The following is a 15,901-nucleotide window of genomic DNA, read 5'->3' as shown; positions in this document are numbered from 1 at the left end:
CGTTGTGAGCAAAGCAAATAAAAAAAAGGAAAAAGGAAAATTCACTTTGCTAAGTTTCCATTTCAACGATTTCCCTTGGCCAGTAGACGATCACACATTCTTCGCCAATCAAAAGCCTCGCCAAAATTCCATTCCATGTAAAATCGCGCCGTGTTGAAGAATGCGTTCGATTAAAAGTCACATAAAACCGAATCAAGCAGCAGCTTTTCACGTTTCTGCTTGATGATTGTTTGTCTTGGTTCGTTTTTCTTTTTCGTTCTCAGTGCCACGGCCAAATTATACGTCCAGCGGTACAGAGCCCCCCACAAAACGGCACGAGATTTATGCTGTGTTTCAGGCTGCAAAATGCCCGTTTTTTGGTATGATGTGTGTGTGTTCTGTCCGGTAAGCAAAGCCAAGCAAGGGTAATATGTGCCATGGAAATGATTTTATGACTGCAGCTGCTGTTAAGTCAACAGTTTACAGTGCGCTCCATTTAAATCCTTTCTCCTTCTCCCCGAGCTTAGCGTGTGCCTTTTTCTGCCGCAGTGAGGTGTCCCTTTTCTCTCTCTCTCTCTCTCTCTCTCTCTCTCTCTCTCTCTGTCTCTCTCTATCTCTCTCAACTTTAAACCAAATTTAATGCACCAAAAATGTGCTTAACAAGCATTAGCGCTTGTTCTTTATCCTTGATTCAGCGTTTGCAATGGATGTGTATGTGTGTCCATTACATGCACCGACGTCCATTCGATTGGGATTAACAAGCTACATTAACAACTGCTTACATTGGAGAATAATGGATGACGGATTTAATGGGCAGAAACATCGGACGTTAATGAGGTTGCAAAACGTCGCTGTGAAATTAATTACCTTTCACATAAAATAAGCGTTTCCTCGCAGCAAGTACTCATTTATTACATATTTTCCACTGATTTTCATTGATTTTAATGCTTACATTTGCATTAATTTAGCACAGTTTTTTTTCGCTCTGCTTCGGGGTGAGTGAAATTCATCATAATTAAGCGTTCTTCTAAGCGTTCTCAGAAACTTAGAATCAGAAACCTTATACCCACTCGGCAGAGAATGTGTTGCCCGACGTGACACGGTGCTGTGAAAATATAATTCAAAAATCCTCATTAAAAACCAAACCGTTTTACCAATCAATTTTCCCTTTCACTCTCTTTCTCTTTCTCTCCCTCTCTCTCGCTTTCTTTCTCTTAAAACGTTCTCCTGTGAGTCTCCAACCCAACGACGACCAGGCCGACTGGTTTCGGCATACGCCAACTGCGATCTCAAAGCCTAAACAAATGAAGTAAACTGTAATTATAAACACCCGCTTTCCTCCCCCCTCCCCCTTTCTTCTGCCTCCTTCCTTTATACCCCTACAAACGCATTCACGATCCCACGTTGATCCTGGGCCCTGGTATCGTTTCATCGCCGCACCGGGTAGGAACGGGCTGGGAATTTGTACGTTTCCATGTAAATAAAACAATTATTACGGGAAAACGTAATAATGCCAAAGCCCTACAATATCTCCGCCAGCGTACGTATGTGTGTGTACATGTGTGTGTGGCTGTGTGCCTGTTTGTGTGTTCGGAAGCAAAATGAGGAAGTTTTGAAGTGAGCTGCCATCAGCTCGGGCCCGGCAAAACGTGAGAGTTGAACCGGGGCACGGTGTTGGGTGCGGTGGTACCAGTACCTATAAATAAACGTCAAATGCATTTCCATCCGGTTCGGTTCGGAGGTTCCGGAGTGTTTGGCTTTCTGTCCGCTGGGTCGTCAGTGGGTTTGGGGTGCTTGGGGTGCAAGTACGTGCCGTTGGGGGATAGGGAAAGATCAATCAACCTTCGGTTTCGAGCAGTGCTCCGGGTTTAGCGGCCGGGGTAATGGGTTTCCCGCTTTCTTGGCAACAGGTTGCGATTTGTTGCGCGCGATCATCGCCCGCCCGCTGACGGAAGTGCTTCATTAATTCTATTTTTTACCCGCCCAGTACTTGCTCAGTCATGAGGATAGGTCAAGGATGGTGTTGTGTGTTTTTGCTGTCGTTTTTGGATGTGAAAAGCCAGCCGGCGAGAAAGGAGACATCATACAATATGTATTTAAAGACATGGGTTTTTTTCTTGGGATTTAAATGGAACATTCGATGGATTTAGATTTGATGTGGTGCAGATGGTAGAACAGTTCTGGATGGTTTGCTGTGTTCTAAGCCCTTTTTTCAACAATAAACGAACCACCCCATTGGACGATTTGTGAACATAAAAGAAAGCTATTTATTTGTGCTTCGCGTGCCAAAACAAATGTTGGTGAAGGTTGAAGAGCTTCATGTTGCTATTAATTTGGCTACAAGCAAGGAATTTATTACATTTGCGTCAATGGGTAGGATGACTACTTTAGGGCCGCTTTTAAAATACCAGAACCCAGAAAAAAAGGGACAAGGCGAAACGTTTCGTTGGCTGGTGTCCAGTTTTGCCGTTAGTTTAAATAATAGTCTCCCTTTAAACTGAAGACGGTTGGATGAGAGGTTTGCAAATTTTCGAAATGTATCGTTCTAAAATATGAGCTGAAGAGAAAGCTACTTGCAGTAATAATAATTTAATTTTTCAATATTCTGCCCCATCGTAAAGATGTTTCCATGACTTTGACAGCGTCAAACGGAAAACCAGAATAGAAAACCTCTCCGTTTTCGCCCTTTCTTAAAGCGAGTCCACTGCAGGTGTGTATTGAAATTGTAAAGAAATGTCCTATTTTAACACCCTTTTCTATCCTGTGCTGTTGTGCCAAAAGATAGGGAAACCAAGAAAATACACCGCAGATTGTCTTTTTGGACGGTTGTTTTTAAGACCATAAATCAGGCATCACGCAAACTTTTCGCCTCCTGTTGCCAGATTCCGGCGATCCAAGGCTCGTTTGTTTCTTATGTTTCTATGCGTTTGTTGGCGCTATTTATCGTCCTGCAGCGAGCGCTTAAGCATGTTGGCAAACGGTACGGTTAATCCACCTTTTCCAGCATAAGTCGCACAAAACTAACGAAATTAAAACATGTTATTTTCTAATGAGGCAGACTACCGCAAACAATGCAGTGCTGCTTTGCCTCCGTATAAGAAACTCACAAAACCGAAGGTATGACACATCTATCTAGCTTAGCTAGTGCTATCAACACGCCACCTCTTGCATGTACACAAACGAAGGCAAACAATTGTGCGGCTCCATCCATTTAATGAGCAAACAAAGCAAATCGATAGGAGTTCCTTCCTGTTGAGCTTTATCGATTATATTGTGCGTTTATTTGTTGTACAGTTTGTTAAAGTTTGCAAAAATATTTCCGTCTATTCCTTTTGCTTTCGTATCACGCTGATGTCTAAGCAACATTGCCATCGGTAAGCCGCTCGAACCCGGCACAATACGGTAACGGTGTCGGTTTGCGTGTCATACATTACGCGTTGCCATAATTCTATTTGATCCTTTCACTTCATAAATTACTACCCACCGCCACCAGCGGAGATAACGAAAGACGGCCGGCACACACATACATGCGTTGGGCAGGCACATACACATGAGCGATGTCTCGCGTTGCATCGGCAACCTTTGCTTGGTCGGGTGGAAATATCTACCCGCAAACACAACTGCAGTACTGCGGCGCTCTTGAGGTAGCTTAACCCGCGCTAGTAAATGTTTACGGCAAGAAACACTTCATTCTCGTGCGGCAGGGGGGGGGGGGGGGGGAGGAGCAGAATTTACGGACACGAATGAATGTGTCTACACAATGTAATAATTTATCTCGAGCTTGGCAAAGGTTAATGCTAGTTTACGGTTACGGTTCAGCAGCTGCACGGAAGCAAATACAACGGAAGCAACAGTATGTTGGGGCAAAATTATAACGCAATGAAATTAATCTGATTTTGCAGGACGCTGTTTCCCTTTTGGTTTTGATTGTATGCTAAGGAATACAATTGCTTGGACGGGGCGAATCATCATACACCGTTTCTCACGCAGAAATCGATATTTTTGCGCCTAAAGTATAACTTTACGGGGGCAATGTTGTGTTGAATATTTGCACAAATTTAAATCCAGCATCAACCTTTTGTTAAGCATTGAAGAGCAATTGTAGATCAAGAGCATTCAAGATTAATATGAACAGTGCTGCAAAACGTCACTGTCAATGTCATTAAAAAATCTGACTGAAAAAAAATCCATGTGGGCGTCACATACTCCATTGTGATAATCAATGGTGATACTCAAAACGATTGGTATGACCAATGCCTGCTTCGTGACATTTTTGCGACCAACGCTTGGTCAGTCACTATGTCATGATTTTTTTTTGCTGTGATCAATTCTACAAAATCTCACTGACCTAGTCATGACAAATTCTGACTGAAACAAAATCATGTCAGCCTCACGAGCTCTGCTGTGATGATCAGAGGCGAGCCTCAAACAGCTGATGTGACCATTACATACTTGGTGACATTGTGTGCAACCAACTCTTGGTCAGTCACTTGGTCACGACATTTTCAGTCGGTGATCATCCCGATAGTCATGGGAGATATGCGGTGCGTGCGAGTGGTTCCAAGCAACAAAATGAGCATGTTTTCTCGCTCTGTTTGACCCGACAGATAATCAAAGTTGACAAGGCGAGAAATAATGGCCATTTTGTTGCTTAGGACCACACGCCAAGTATATTCCAAGAATGTCGTAATTATCACCGACAGAAAATGTCGTGAGTGAGTGAGTGAGTGCAAGTGAGTGACCAAGAGTTGGGTGTGCTAAACAAAATGTCACCAAGCATGTGATTGGTCGACCAACTGTTTGAGTCTCACCTCTGATCATTTCAGTTGTGTTCTTGAGCTGATTTGAGCTTCATTTCAGTCATGAGTGTTGTTGAGTTAAACAGTGGCATTTGACAGCACTTGTCACTCAGAGAACTTCGTTCCACAAACGTCCGTTCGGCATGTCATGACGCACTTTCATTGAGTATCAGCAATGATCATCAAGCTACCACGGATATAATCATTGTTTTCGTTGGGGAAAATCTCGTGATGCTCATGACATTATGCAGCACTGGTCATGCATAATCGAGTTTTCTTTAGAATGACACCAATTCTCAAACTCCAAACTCCAATCAAGTCGATTCGAAGCTTAATGACATTTAAAATTCACAAAGCACCAACGAAAACTTCTCCACATCACGAGACACTAATAGAGAGAAACAAACATTCTTCCAATGGATAGCGATGAAAGCGAAAGCGGAAGCTTCTGCACCGTGTCTAGACAATCGTGCCGACAGAACGGAAGGTCTCGTACGGAGGTGGCCACGATGAACGTGGCCGCTTTGTTGGCAGGCCGCCCGCCCCATGCGCCAAAACATATCATCATCATTTCCACACATACTCTCACGCACGGACAACGTGATGCTATAATCCTGCCAATCCGTGATCCAACATCCGGCACGTCCGGGCGGCACGGTCCCCTAGGCGAGCAGTGGCCTAGGCCACAAATTGTTTCGTTTCGCATTTTTCACATACATACACACACACATACAGTATTGACAGTTTTTCGCTTCCACTCGTCGGAGCAAATTCAGCACCAGCTTCACGAACACCAAGTGATAACAAATGACATTTCTCCATCCGCCCCATCCTCCCGGGAACGTTTCCTTTCCGACGAACAATGCGCACCAGATGGAGGATAATTTAATACTACAGCTCCCTACAGGGCTGTACGGTATTGTTGATCCATTTTTCCAACCCCTCTTCCGAAGAGTAAAGCTTAAGTTACCATTTCACAACGCGTAAAATCAGTTACAGTTCGCTATCAAACAATCGAAAGCACAACTCAGGGAGCAGGGATGGAAAGCTAAAGCATTCTTATCACATCCACCAGCAGATCTCAATACAAATGAATGAATAAACGCTATTGTGTGCTATCTGCCGTGAAACGTTGATGATCGGCAAAAAAACCCACACTAAACCAAATTGTCTTGCATTGGGAATGTTTGTGAGCTTTCAATGGGGAAGGGGGCATACAGGGAAATCTATTTTCTTTGGGCCCTTTTACATGGGGCGGGTGTCTGTTGTGTGCGTCTGGGATTATTTCATGCGGCGCCAGTCAAACAATTTGTCATTGGCGATACAATCTGTTATGACGGTTGGGTTTGAAAACAGTTGTGGTAAGCTAGTTTATCTACAGCTAGCCAGCCAGCCAGCCTTTGTGTGAGTTGTGCAGTGTGTTGTTGTGTTGTGGTGTGTCTAGCGTTGCAGTCTAGCCCGAGTGGCAGAATGTTTTGCATGAAGTGCAAGAAAAACCAACGTATTTGGCGACTTTTCCATTACCATTTGGTGACATTAGAATAATAACATTTTTGAGTCTTTTTTGTTTTGCATATGTATCTCTCGTGCTTAGTACAATACTACTGCATGACTGTTTACCAAATTCGAGTCACAAAATGATTGATATGTGTCCAACTGGCACGGACAGCTTACTGTTGAAATGTGTGCATGCAGTTTGAAAAGCACGGCTGCACATTTGACAGCTGCACAGCAACGAAACAAATGTGTTGGTGAGTAGACAAGGGAGAAAAAAATCCTATACGCCCACTATTTCCAATAACAAATCAGGATACTCCAAAGAGTTGACACTACACGAGCCCATTACTTTTTCATGCACTTTGTGGTGCTGGTTTCAAAAAGAGCACAAAAGTATATCGCTTCATTTGGACGTCACTTTTGCATCTGCTCATTATGAAAAACCTTCTATAACAACGATGTTATTGGAAAAGAATTCCTATAATGCTAGTATTCTCTAAGATAAAAAGATCATATTACATATACATGGTCATAACATCTCCTATTTCCTGCAATATCTACCATAATATAAGTGTCTATATTGACTACTTGAAAGGAAAAAGGAAGAATTGACTTACGGTTGTGTCGTCAACGAAGTCCAATAAGCCTGTGAAGCCTGGTCTGTAAGACTGAGTAGATTGCTACACCCAGTCACCATTATCCTTATCTTACATTGTGGTGTCAGTTCTTGTTGCTGTTCTTGGCTAGATTTATGCTCTACTTTAGACACCTTAAATACTTTTCCTTTTAATGTTATTATTATTTATTGGTTAATCTTCAACGGGCCGTATGGCCTAATTAAGATAAGTATGTACTGTTACTAAACAAAAATACATAGCAAAATCAAGATTTGTATCGCAATTGATTGGAGCCACGGCAGAAGCCGAAGACGTTCCTTAAAGCACTGAGTTGAGATGTTGTAGTCGAAACAATCCGAAACAGTGTTCAAAACAGCCGGCATGCGGAACATAGGGTCAGACCGACCAGCGCTGGAACGAGATTGAGCGACCCGTAGAGTCTCTCTAGACCTCAGTGTTTGGGATGGTGCATAGATATCGGGATACAAGGGCGATGATTCGATAGAACCATTTAGCAAACCAGCGATGAAAAAGCACTGTGCATTGCGTATTCTAACCGAAAATGGTTTCAAGGCCTAGACGACGGCACCGCGCAGCATACGAAGGAAGATTATTGCGATCTTGCCAGAGAAGTAGGCGTAGGGCATATCGCGTGAGCTTACGTTGAATCGCCTCAAGTCGAGCAATTGAAGAAGCAGTAGTTGGGCTCCAGACTACGCACGAATATTCTAGCACCGAACGAACGATACTATTGTATGTAGCTTTCATGCACATGGGGTTGCGGAATTCATTACTTGACCGGATAACCACGCCAGGTAGTTGGTTTGCTCTGGCTGCTCCTCGATGACTTACTAGAAATAGTAAATAACAAACTTTCGATCCTTGCCCAGTCCTTGTATCTTCCACCTTGTAGTGTCAACGCTATCCATATTAGCTGGCAAACATGCCCGCAAATTAAATTAATTAATGTCACTCACTTAATATACCCCGGGCTCCCTCGATACGATGGCCTCCCCGGTCGGTGAGTTATGGGGTTTTAAAAACTTTTAATTTCCATCTCAATCTCATCAATCTTAACCGAAAGTACATCGGCGCCCAACCGCCACACATCAACACGGCGGGTGGAAAATTGATCGCCATCCGTAGCCCCCCATCCACGCCATCCACACGATCCACAACAGCTCAATGGAAGGGTCGTTTTTAGCCAGGTAGCTGGCTGAGTGGCCCCGTGGCCCATCCCAAGCCCGACGCAATCGATTGGCGTGAAAGGAGAATTTATCGTTTGCCTTATCTTGTTGAAAATAATTTATCTGCCCCGGCCTGCCCCATGTGCTTGACACTTACTTCGCGCTAACGGGGGTTCGATCGATGCGCCACGATTGCGCCGATTTTCCACCAACAGTGTAATGCTGCTTTCCTCTCGCTTCTCTCCCGGGCCTGACGATGAGAGATGGCCTTCCGCCTTGAACCGAGGATGGAAACGGGGCCTTTCATGGTGAAAACCTACCTCCACCTACAGTGGGGTTTTCTTTTTTTTTTTATTCCACCACTCCCCATAAATTCCCCGGCCACACAGATTCACATTCTCTAGTGGCGTTTAGCCGTTATCTGTATCTATTTTTTTTCGCTTCCACGCCCTTTCGATCACCTCCGATGTCCTCACTGTGCTCTCTCTCTCTCTCTCTCTCTCTCTCTCTCTCTCTCTATCTCTTTCTGTCTGACTCTGGCACTGGTCGCTAATTTGCTACATCCTGCTGCTCCTGACGACTGCTTATCGACCTTACGGGGCCCGCGCGCGCTATCTCGAGTAGCGGCAGTATCGATCTGCCGCGTTTTTCCCGATAGGGGCCACCCTTTTTTTTGCCGCCATGCCCTGGCCGTGGTACATTTCCGACCGGCTGTATCACGGCCACAAAAGGTCCTGAAACAAGGCGAAAGGCTCATCTCTGTGGAGGGTGGCTCGGGGTTTTGGTCTTTTTTCTTCTGTTGGTGCCACTTTTAAATTATGCTTTGCGTTGAACTATGCCTATTACAAAATTAGCAAAAATAAACCCAGTAGGGGGGAAAAAACGAAAAGCCTCATTGGAAAAAGAAGCAATCCACTCTGCTGTATTCCACCCCCGCCCCTTCCCCCCTTCCCATCACTAATTGATGGTTCGATGTTGTTTATCTTATCGATCGGGTGCGATAATACATCACAATATTTTTCCCTCGGCCGTATATAGGCCGTATCTTATCTCGGGTTTGATTAGTTAGTGAGCCGGAAATTCATTTTGATTCGTAAGATTTTTTTTTCCTCTTTCTCTCTTCGAACAAATAGCAGTTTTGATGGGACAAAACTCATCACTTCCTGTCTTGGTGTGATGAAGAGCTTTCCTGTTGTCCTAGTGTAGGTAAAAATGTTTAACAATTCTCTGCGGAAAAACTGAAGCTTTTCTTTCCACCAAAGAGTGAGAGTATCATGCACGGAGTAGTAATTAAAACCGATTTACCCTGCATGGCAAAACACAGGGCTCCGCATCAAAGGCCACTCGAGATGAAATAGTCGCAATAAATAGAGCATCTATGTAACGACCCTGAGCAGCGCAACGAACAGTGTTTGCGAACAGGCCCGCCAATAGCGCACGAACATACATAGTTAATCTTCACTAGCATCGTGCACCTACCGTAACACAATCACTACACTGGCCCTTACTGTCCCTTGCGATCCCCGTCCGGCGCAACGGGGTAACGTTGCCGTTCGCTAGAGTGTGATAAATTGCCTGATTGCAAAGGATACGAAAGTGTGGAAACGGCGAACCAGGAGCCGGGTGTGGAGCGTTGTCCCCCTGCCCCTTGGGAGTGTGCGGTCAATAATTATGCGGCCGCGCGGCAGAGGATACGGCTGCACGGCTGATGTCATCAGACGCTACTGACAGCCATTTTACTCTAATTAAATTTTATGATCGCGTCCTGGTTCGTGTCCTGCAGGCGGTGACACACAGGGAGAGAGTGTGTGCAGGACGGGAGCCACGAGCTACGGCCAGTTTCCGGTCGGTGCGTTCGGTGCCGGTGCGTTCATTAGTTCTGTTGACGTAGCTGACCCTTCAACCCGGCCGACCGGATGTGTCCCTGAACGGTGTCCCGAAACCGTGTGCGCGCTTGTCACCATGGACATTTTTTTTTCTTTTCTTCTTCTGTTTATTTGAAGGGAAACACGGCTCAGGTGAGCGGCAAAGAGTGCAAGACAAAAAACAACAACCTTCCAGAGCAAACGCTTTGTCCTGCCGTGTAGAGTGATAGATCTAGCTCGTGGTTTTGCTAGCGAGTCGGTGAGACGCCCACTATCGGCCACCATCGGAGGGAAAGGTTGTGTGGGATGTTTATGGCCACCATAAAGCTGTGGTCACGAAGGTGCAGCGTACTGGATGGAGCATCACATGTAACAACAAGCGCACCGGAAGGGTTATACACTTTAGCCTGCATTTATAGCGCATTTGCAAGGATTAGAACACACGTAACGCTTTAGTTTGTCTTGTTTAACTTTCAGCTGTAACGCTGTTACGTTACAGAGCGTTACACACTTGCCTAGCGTTTAGCTCTGCAAATTAGGAATGAAAGTCACTTATAGTTGAGTTGAACGTTGCTTGGTAACAAGCTCTGCTATTGTTCATTTTAAGTGAACCTCAAACAAAGGAACTCCAATCACTCTTCACTGTTTGCAATCTGCCGGTGTTAGTGGTCAATGGTAATTCCTTGAAGCGTGTGCTTCATTGAGCATGTAATTCCCCCACTCTGAACCAGCTATAATCGCTACAAACTACAATAGTCACTCCTCGTGAGCTGATGATGGCAAACCATTATTTCATTAAATAATTATTATACATTCATTTCAAAACCCACCCAACACTGGAGTCAGGCACTTTATGGTTTTGTGCTTAACCACAACAAGGTTCCGAAACCACCAGAACTCCCACTGCTGCTGGAATCGAATGCGATAATTTACCTTGGTCCTGTGCACTCTATACAACCAGAGTGGCAGCCAGGGTGCGCCCGAACCAGTGGAATGAGCTTACCTTTGCATTCTTCGCGGGGCGGAGGTCTGTTGACTCATTCGAATGAGGAATCTTCTTATCGATGGCGACGACACACAGCCGCTTTCTGGCATTGCAACAAACGATGCAAATCAAACCCTGTTTTTCTACTGATATTGCCCAAGCAAAAGTAAAGATACAAAACTGTAATTTATTACTTTCTGTGTTTGAACAAACAATAAAACCCTTCTGTAGGAACACTTTCGCCCGTGCTGGTCCTCTCAAATTATCGCTTCCAATCCCCCCTCCCGCTAGGCGAACGAATTGGAAGTTTAATCACGTTCCTTGTGCTTTATTACAAACCCGGTGCCAGCTGCTGCCAGGAGAGGCTCTTGGGCTCACGAAGAAGAGCTCAGGATAATGATTTGATTCAGTTCCCATGGCAATCGATTGGCTCGAAATTTCGGTTGATGAATTTGTAATTTTGCAACCCGTGGCCGTTACTTTACAGCTGTTTGCGAGGGCATGCCTATGGGCTTTGCTTTCTTCGCAAGAAAGGGAGATCCATTATTTCGATTGCAGTCTCGAGGGAGCTTCGAGCTTCTGCAGGTGGCAAAGGTGGTTTAATTAATTTTAAATCCTCAAATATTCAGAAGTGATAAAATGGCATTTAATTTCGAATTCACTGATGCACACGGGTATTGTGGGGTTGCCCTTCTTGTGGAGTGGTTCAATCAGACACTGGTGCACCTTCGGCCACCATTCTGCTGCAATAGACACCACAAGAAAGTGTAGTTTTTTTGTTCACACCACTGAATGTTGACAGGAAATTGTACTTTTTAATTCGAACGACAACTGTAATCAGTCTAGAGCTCGCATTTAGGATCTTTAGAGCTCTTCAATCTTGACGACTGCTTCACAAAACTCCAAGTAAAATCATTAAGCATTATTGGTATCATCATCAGGAGAGCCCTTGAGATCATTGCAAAATCACCCATTTCTGGGAAATTCAACTAATGCTGAACTATGCCCGAACGACTTTGTTTGGCTAACGCTCGTGAGAAACGATCTTCCTACGCCCTTTGTGTTTGTTAAATCAAGCTCACTTATTTTCGGGACGGTAAAACTGGTCTGTAAGAAGACGTGACACTTTTCTCAATCCGGTTACGTGGTAAAATAAATATCCTCAGCCCGCATTGTGACCACATATGTCATAATGCCAAAAAATAGTGGTCCACTTTAGCATACACCCCCCATACACCACATGCTCCCCTAAAATGGGTCCAAAATTATCACATTAACCTGCCAACTTACGCCACTCTCGCATGAAAAGGAATCATACCGTCATTAAAATCATCCCTGCTGCACTCCATGTTTTGTTTGCGCAAATAAATGGCAAACACACAATCAAGCTTACACAGAGTAAAGCATCAGTAACGTCCGTTGGCCGTTGTTGTCGGGCTGGCTGGCTGGCTGGCTTAAGATTGTTAACCCCACTTGGCACACGATTTGGCATTGTACCCAGACCCGTGCCCCAAAAGGGATTATTTCGAATAAAAGAATAGAAGCATACTATTTCTATACCCGTCTTGTTAGCGATGGAACCAGTCCAAGTGAATCATCGCGCAGCGCATACGCTTCGTAGTTTATCACCCAAAATGACCCTGCATACGTGCTTGGGTGTGTGTGTATGTTGTTCTTGATGTAGCATTTTTCATCCCAGTTTATGGACACTTTATTACTACTGCCCTCAATACTGCGCTTGCCTGCACGCTTATGTAGTGGCTTAATTCTTTTCCACTAGGCTCGCCACTTTGGCGTGCGTTTCATTGTTGTGTGAATGGAGCATGGAACACAGCGAAAACTAACATCAATGCAGCTTTGGCAAATGTTTCCTTTATTCGGTTGCGTACTTGTGGAGAAAAAATGGGTCCCTTGTGGATGATTTTCACCCCCCCGAGCGGAAGGATTGGGGCAATAAATAAACAAAAAAAATGGAACTCTCAAGCTCCCTGCGAACAGGATGTGATCCCGCGAGTGGGCGATGGCAACAATCGAGCATGGCATGGCGAATCCGAATCCGCTGACTGTGAAAATAATCAATAAAAGACTCATTTATTATACGGATTTAGCTTTTTGCAAACGGAAAGCTCTTAAAATTGATGGAACATTGAGCAGAAGGCTTTATGCTAGCTTACCTGTGCAGGCCCGTTTGATAAAGAGTCCCATCAGTCGAATGGTTTGTTCGAGGAGCGTGAAGGCTGCTGGTTACAGCGTTACAGCAAACATTTTATCACACCCATTCAGTGTTCTGTTTCATGTTTTCTACACAGTCACAAAGGTCACAACAGCAAACAAAATGTTGATATTACATAAAAAAATGACACAATAGACGCGATCGAGAAATGGATACGGCCGTTTCGCTCCGCAAAAGAAAAACAAAAAACTTACGATTTGCTGGATTTCTTTTATGCAAAACCAAACTCAAAACCCGCAATGGAGTGTTTCCCCCTGTCCGTCTCTCCCTGGGAACCCTTTGCACAAGAAAGTGAAAATGAATGAGTTGAACCGAAACCCCCGGTACCCGAAAACAACAGTGCCCCACAGGCCCTTGATCCTCCTGCGACGGGGACGGAAACTCGTTATGTGGATGGGTTTTGGGAGTTTTTTTTGTTTTAGAACTTTCACCCGATTCGCCCCGCTGCATTGGAGGGCAACAGGGCGACGGGCTATTTATTCCATCAAACTCTTTACGGTCCATTGCTTTTGGCTGCGCCCTTTTCGTCCCGTGCGAAGCACTTGCCGCAAGTTCGCAACCGACGACGCAGCGCGACACGCAGCTGTGCGAAAAGATGGCCCGTCCGTTTCGTAGAGGTTTGTGTTTGTGTTTTCTTGTGCCAGCTTTTTGAAAAGAAATATTCATCACAAATGGAACGTAGAAGAAGAAAACATCGAGAAAAAGAGGGAAAAGCTGCATCCATTTACTGTCGCCCCTCGGCGGCAAAGATTTATCGAGCTAAATTTGCAGCGTCAATGGAATGTTTGTGGAGTTGGCGGAACCTTAGCCCAACCGGTTTCGCTGAGCAGGATGGGGCGGGTTTGCACAGATTTGCCGGCAGCAAAGTGTTGATTCTAGTTCTGGCAGAAAAAATCAACAACGGCAAAATGAAAACCAATTCCAAAGCGTTTCGAGAACGCACCAAAAAACGCAAAATCGATCGTATTCAGATTCGGGACAAGCTGACGGAAAGACGGAAATGCATCCGCCGGCAATGTACCCGGCAAGGAGGATAGCGATGATTTCAAGAAAATTGCACACAATACAAGTTGTGCCGTTCCATCCAATCCGGCGGGGAAGGTTTTCATCGTGAAAATGACAAAAAGGAAAAACTATCGCCAGAAAAACATACTTTCCTTCCATTAATGGCTTCCGGGATTGTGAAGGAGCGAGCGGTTCATTATTTCCGCTCTCTAGCGGCCCGTTTCCTTCCCGCGGGCCCGGTGGTGGTCGGTAAATACACGCCCCGTGTCAATACCACTTTACAATGTGTTTGCTACATCGCACAAAGCAGTAGCGTTTGTGGATGGTTGTATTGTCCTGCGTTTGCCGCTAAGCGGATTGGCGGTCATCGTGAGCTAGTCCGGCTCCAGCGACTCCACTGCTGCAACAAAGGGTCAAAGGGCTGGACCGTTCGGTCGTTCGTTCGTTCGTTCGAGCGAGTGCAAAGTGAATGCGATTCAACAGGAAAATGTCCCTCCCAAATGGGCAGCATTTGCACGAATTGCACACGAAACACACATCATTTGCTCAGCCAGTTTTGTGTGAGCCAAACCAAGGGACGTTGGCCGTTGTTTGTGCCCATGTATCTTGGTGTACCGCACAAAGCTTTCGTTTTAGTTGAGTGTATAAAAACCTGCCACAAAAAAAGCAAAGGTGAATTAAATCCTTCACTCAGCTGTCGTAACAGCTTGCTGCACGGTGTCCAGCAAATGGTACGTAGCCAACCTGTCGCGAAGGGAAGGGAAAACGGTATAAATAACGATTTTTCTTGTCTAAACATTTCCGCTTTAGAACGGTCGGTAGTACCGTGTACGGCTACAGTTCGTGGCAAACGAGCTTTATCATTGTGAGCAAATCACATTCACCTAACCGCAGGATCCGCAGGAACAGTGACCAATACGCGAATACGTCCGAATGACATACATTGTAAAAGGGCTGTTTTCTTTTTTTCCCGGACATGCTTAACATCCGGTTTCGCCAGTGAGAAGTGCGAAGGAGAGAGTTGTGTTGCTCCCTTGGGAACAGTTGACACTAGATGGCAGTTCCATGTTTATTTTACACATTGGAAAAAAAAACATCATTTTAAAAGTTGAAAAGAAATTAAAGAAAATCTTTGCTTACTCGTACGACTTAACAACATGCTCGTCATGGGTTCAAGCCCCAAATGGACCGTGCCGCCATACCTAGGACTGACTGTCCTGCTAAGGTGGGGAAATCAATAAGTCACTGAAAGACAATCCCCCAAGTAGTGGTACAGGCAAGCCCTGACCAACAATGGTTGTTGAGCCAAAAGAAGAAGAACAAGTTATGGTTTAGCGGAAAGGATATTAAGCAGGCATGATAGAAGATATACACGATGACTCTTCCACAACCTGTCCTACCTTGGCTGTTATCTTACTATGCATACGCCTTCTTCTTCTTCTATGTGGTGTAACGTTCTAGTTGGACATGCCGGCCCATACAGGCTATCGAGAAGTAATTCATTACCACACAGTCGGATAGTCAATCCTTGCTACAGACGGATGGTACGTGGGGACGGTCCCATTCTAGACTTGAACCCATGACCGGCATGTTCTTGAGTCGTTCGAATTGACGACTGTACCACGGTTCCGCCCTGCATAAGCCACGTCACACGTGTATAAAGAAGGGTTAGGTAGACATAGATTGGGTCCCGGCGGCTGTTGTGTTAAAGCAAGAAAGGTAATATCGAATTAT

The 15,901-nt window shown here is 45.0% G+C and overlaps 1 protein-coding gene across 9 annotated transcripts in view; it reads left to right on the top strand.

Annotated features, from left to right (window-relative positions):
• LOC120894424 (adenylyl cyclase 78C) overlaps positions 1-15,901 on the top strand; it is a 36,258-nt gene that overhangs the window by 8,026 nt on the left and 12,331 nt on the right. The window lies entirely within an intron of this gene.

The sequence above is a fragment of the Anopheles arabiensis genome, chromosome 2, assembly GCF_016920715.1.
Source record: "Anopheles arabiensis isolate DONGOLA chromosome 2, AaraD3, whole genome shotgun sequence".
Classification (NCBI taxonomy): Eukaryota; Metazoa; Arthropoda; class Insecta; order Diptera; family Culicidae; genus Anopheles; species Anopheles arabiensis.
Note: the sequence above shows the minus strand (reverse complement) of the source record. Positions and strands in the feature narration are given on the sequence as shown.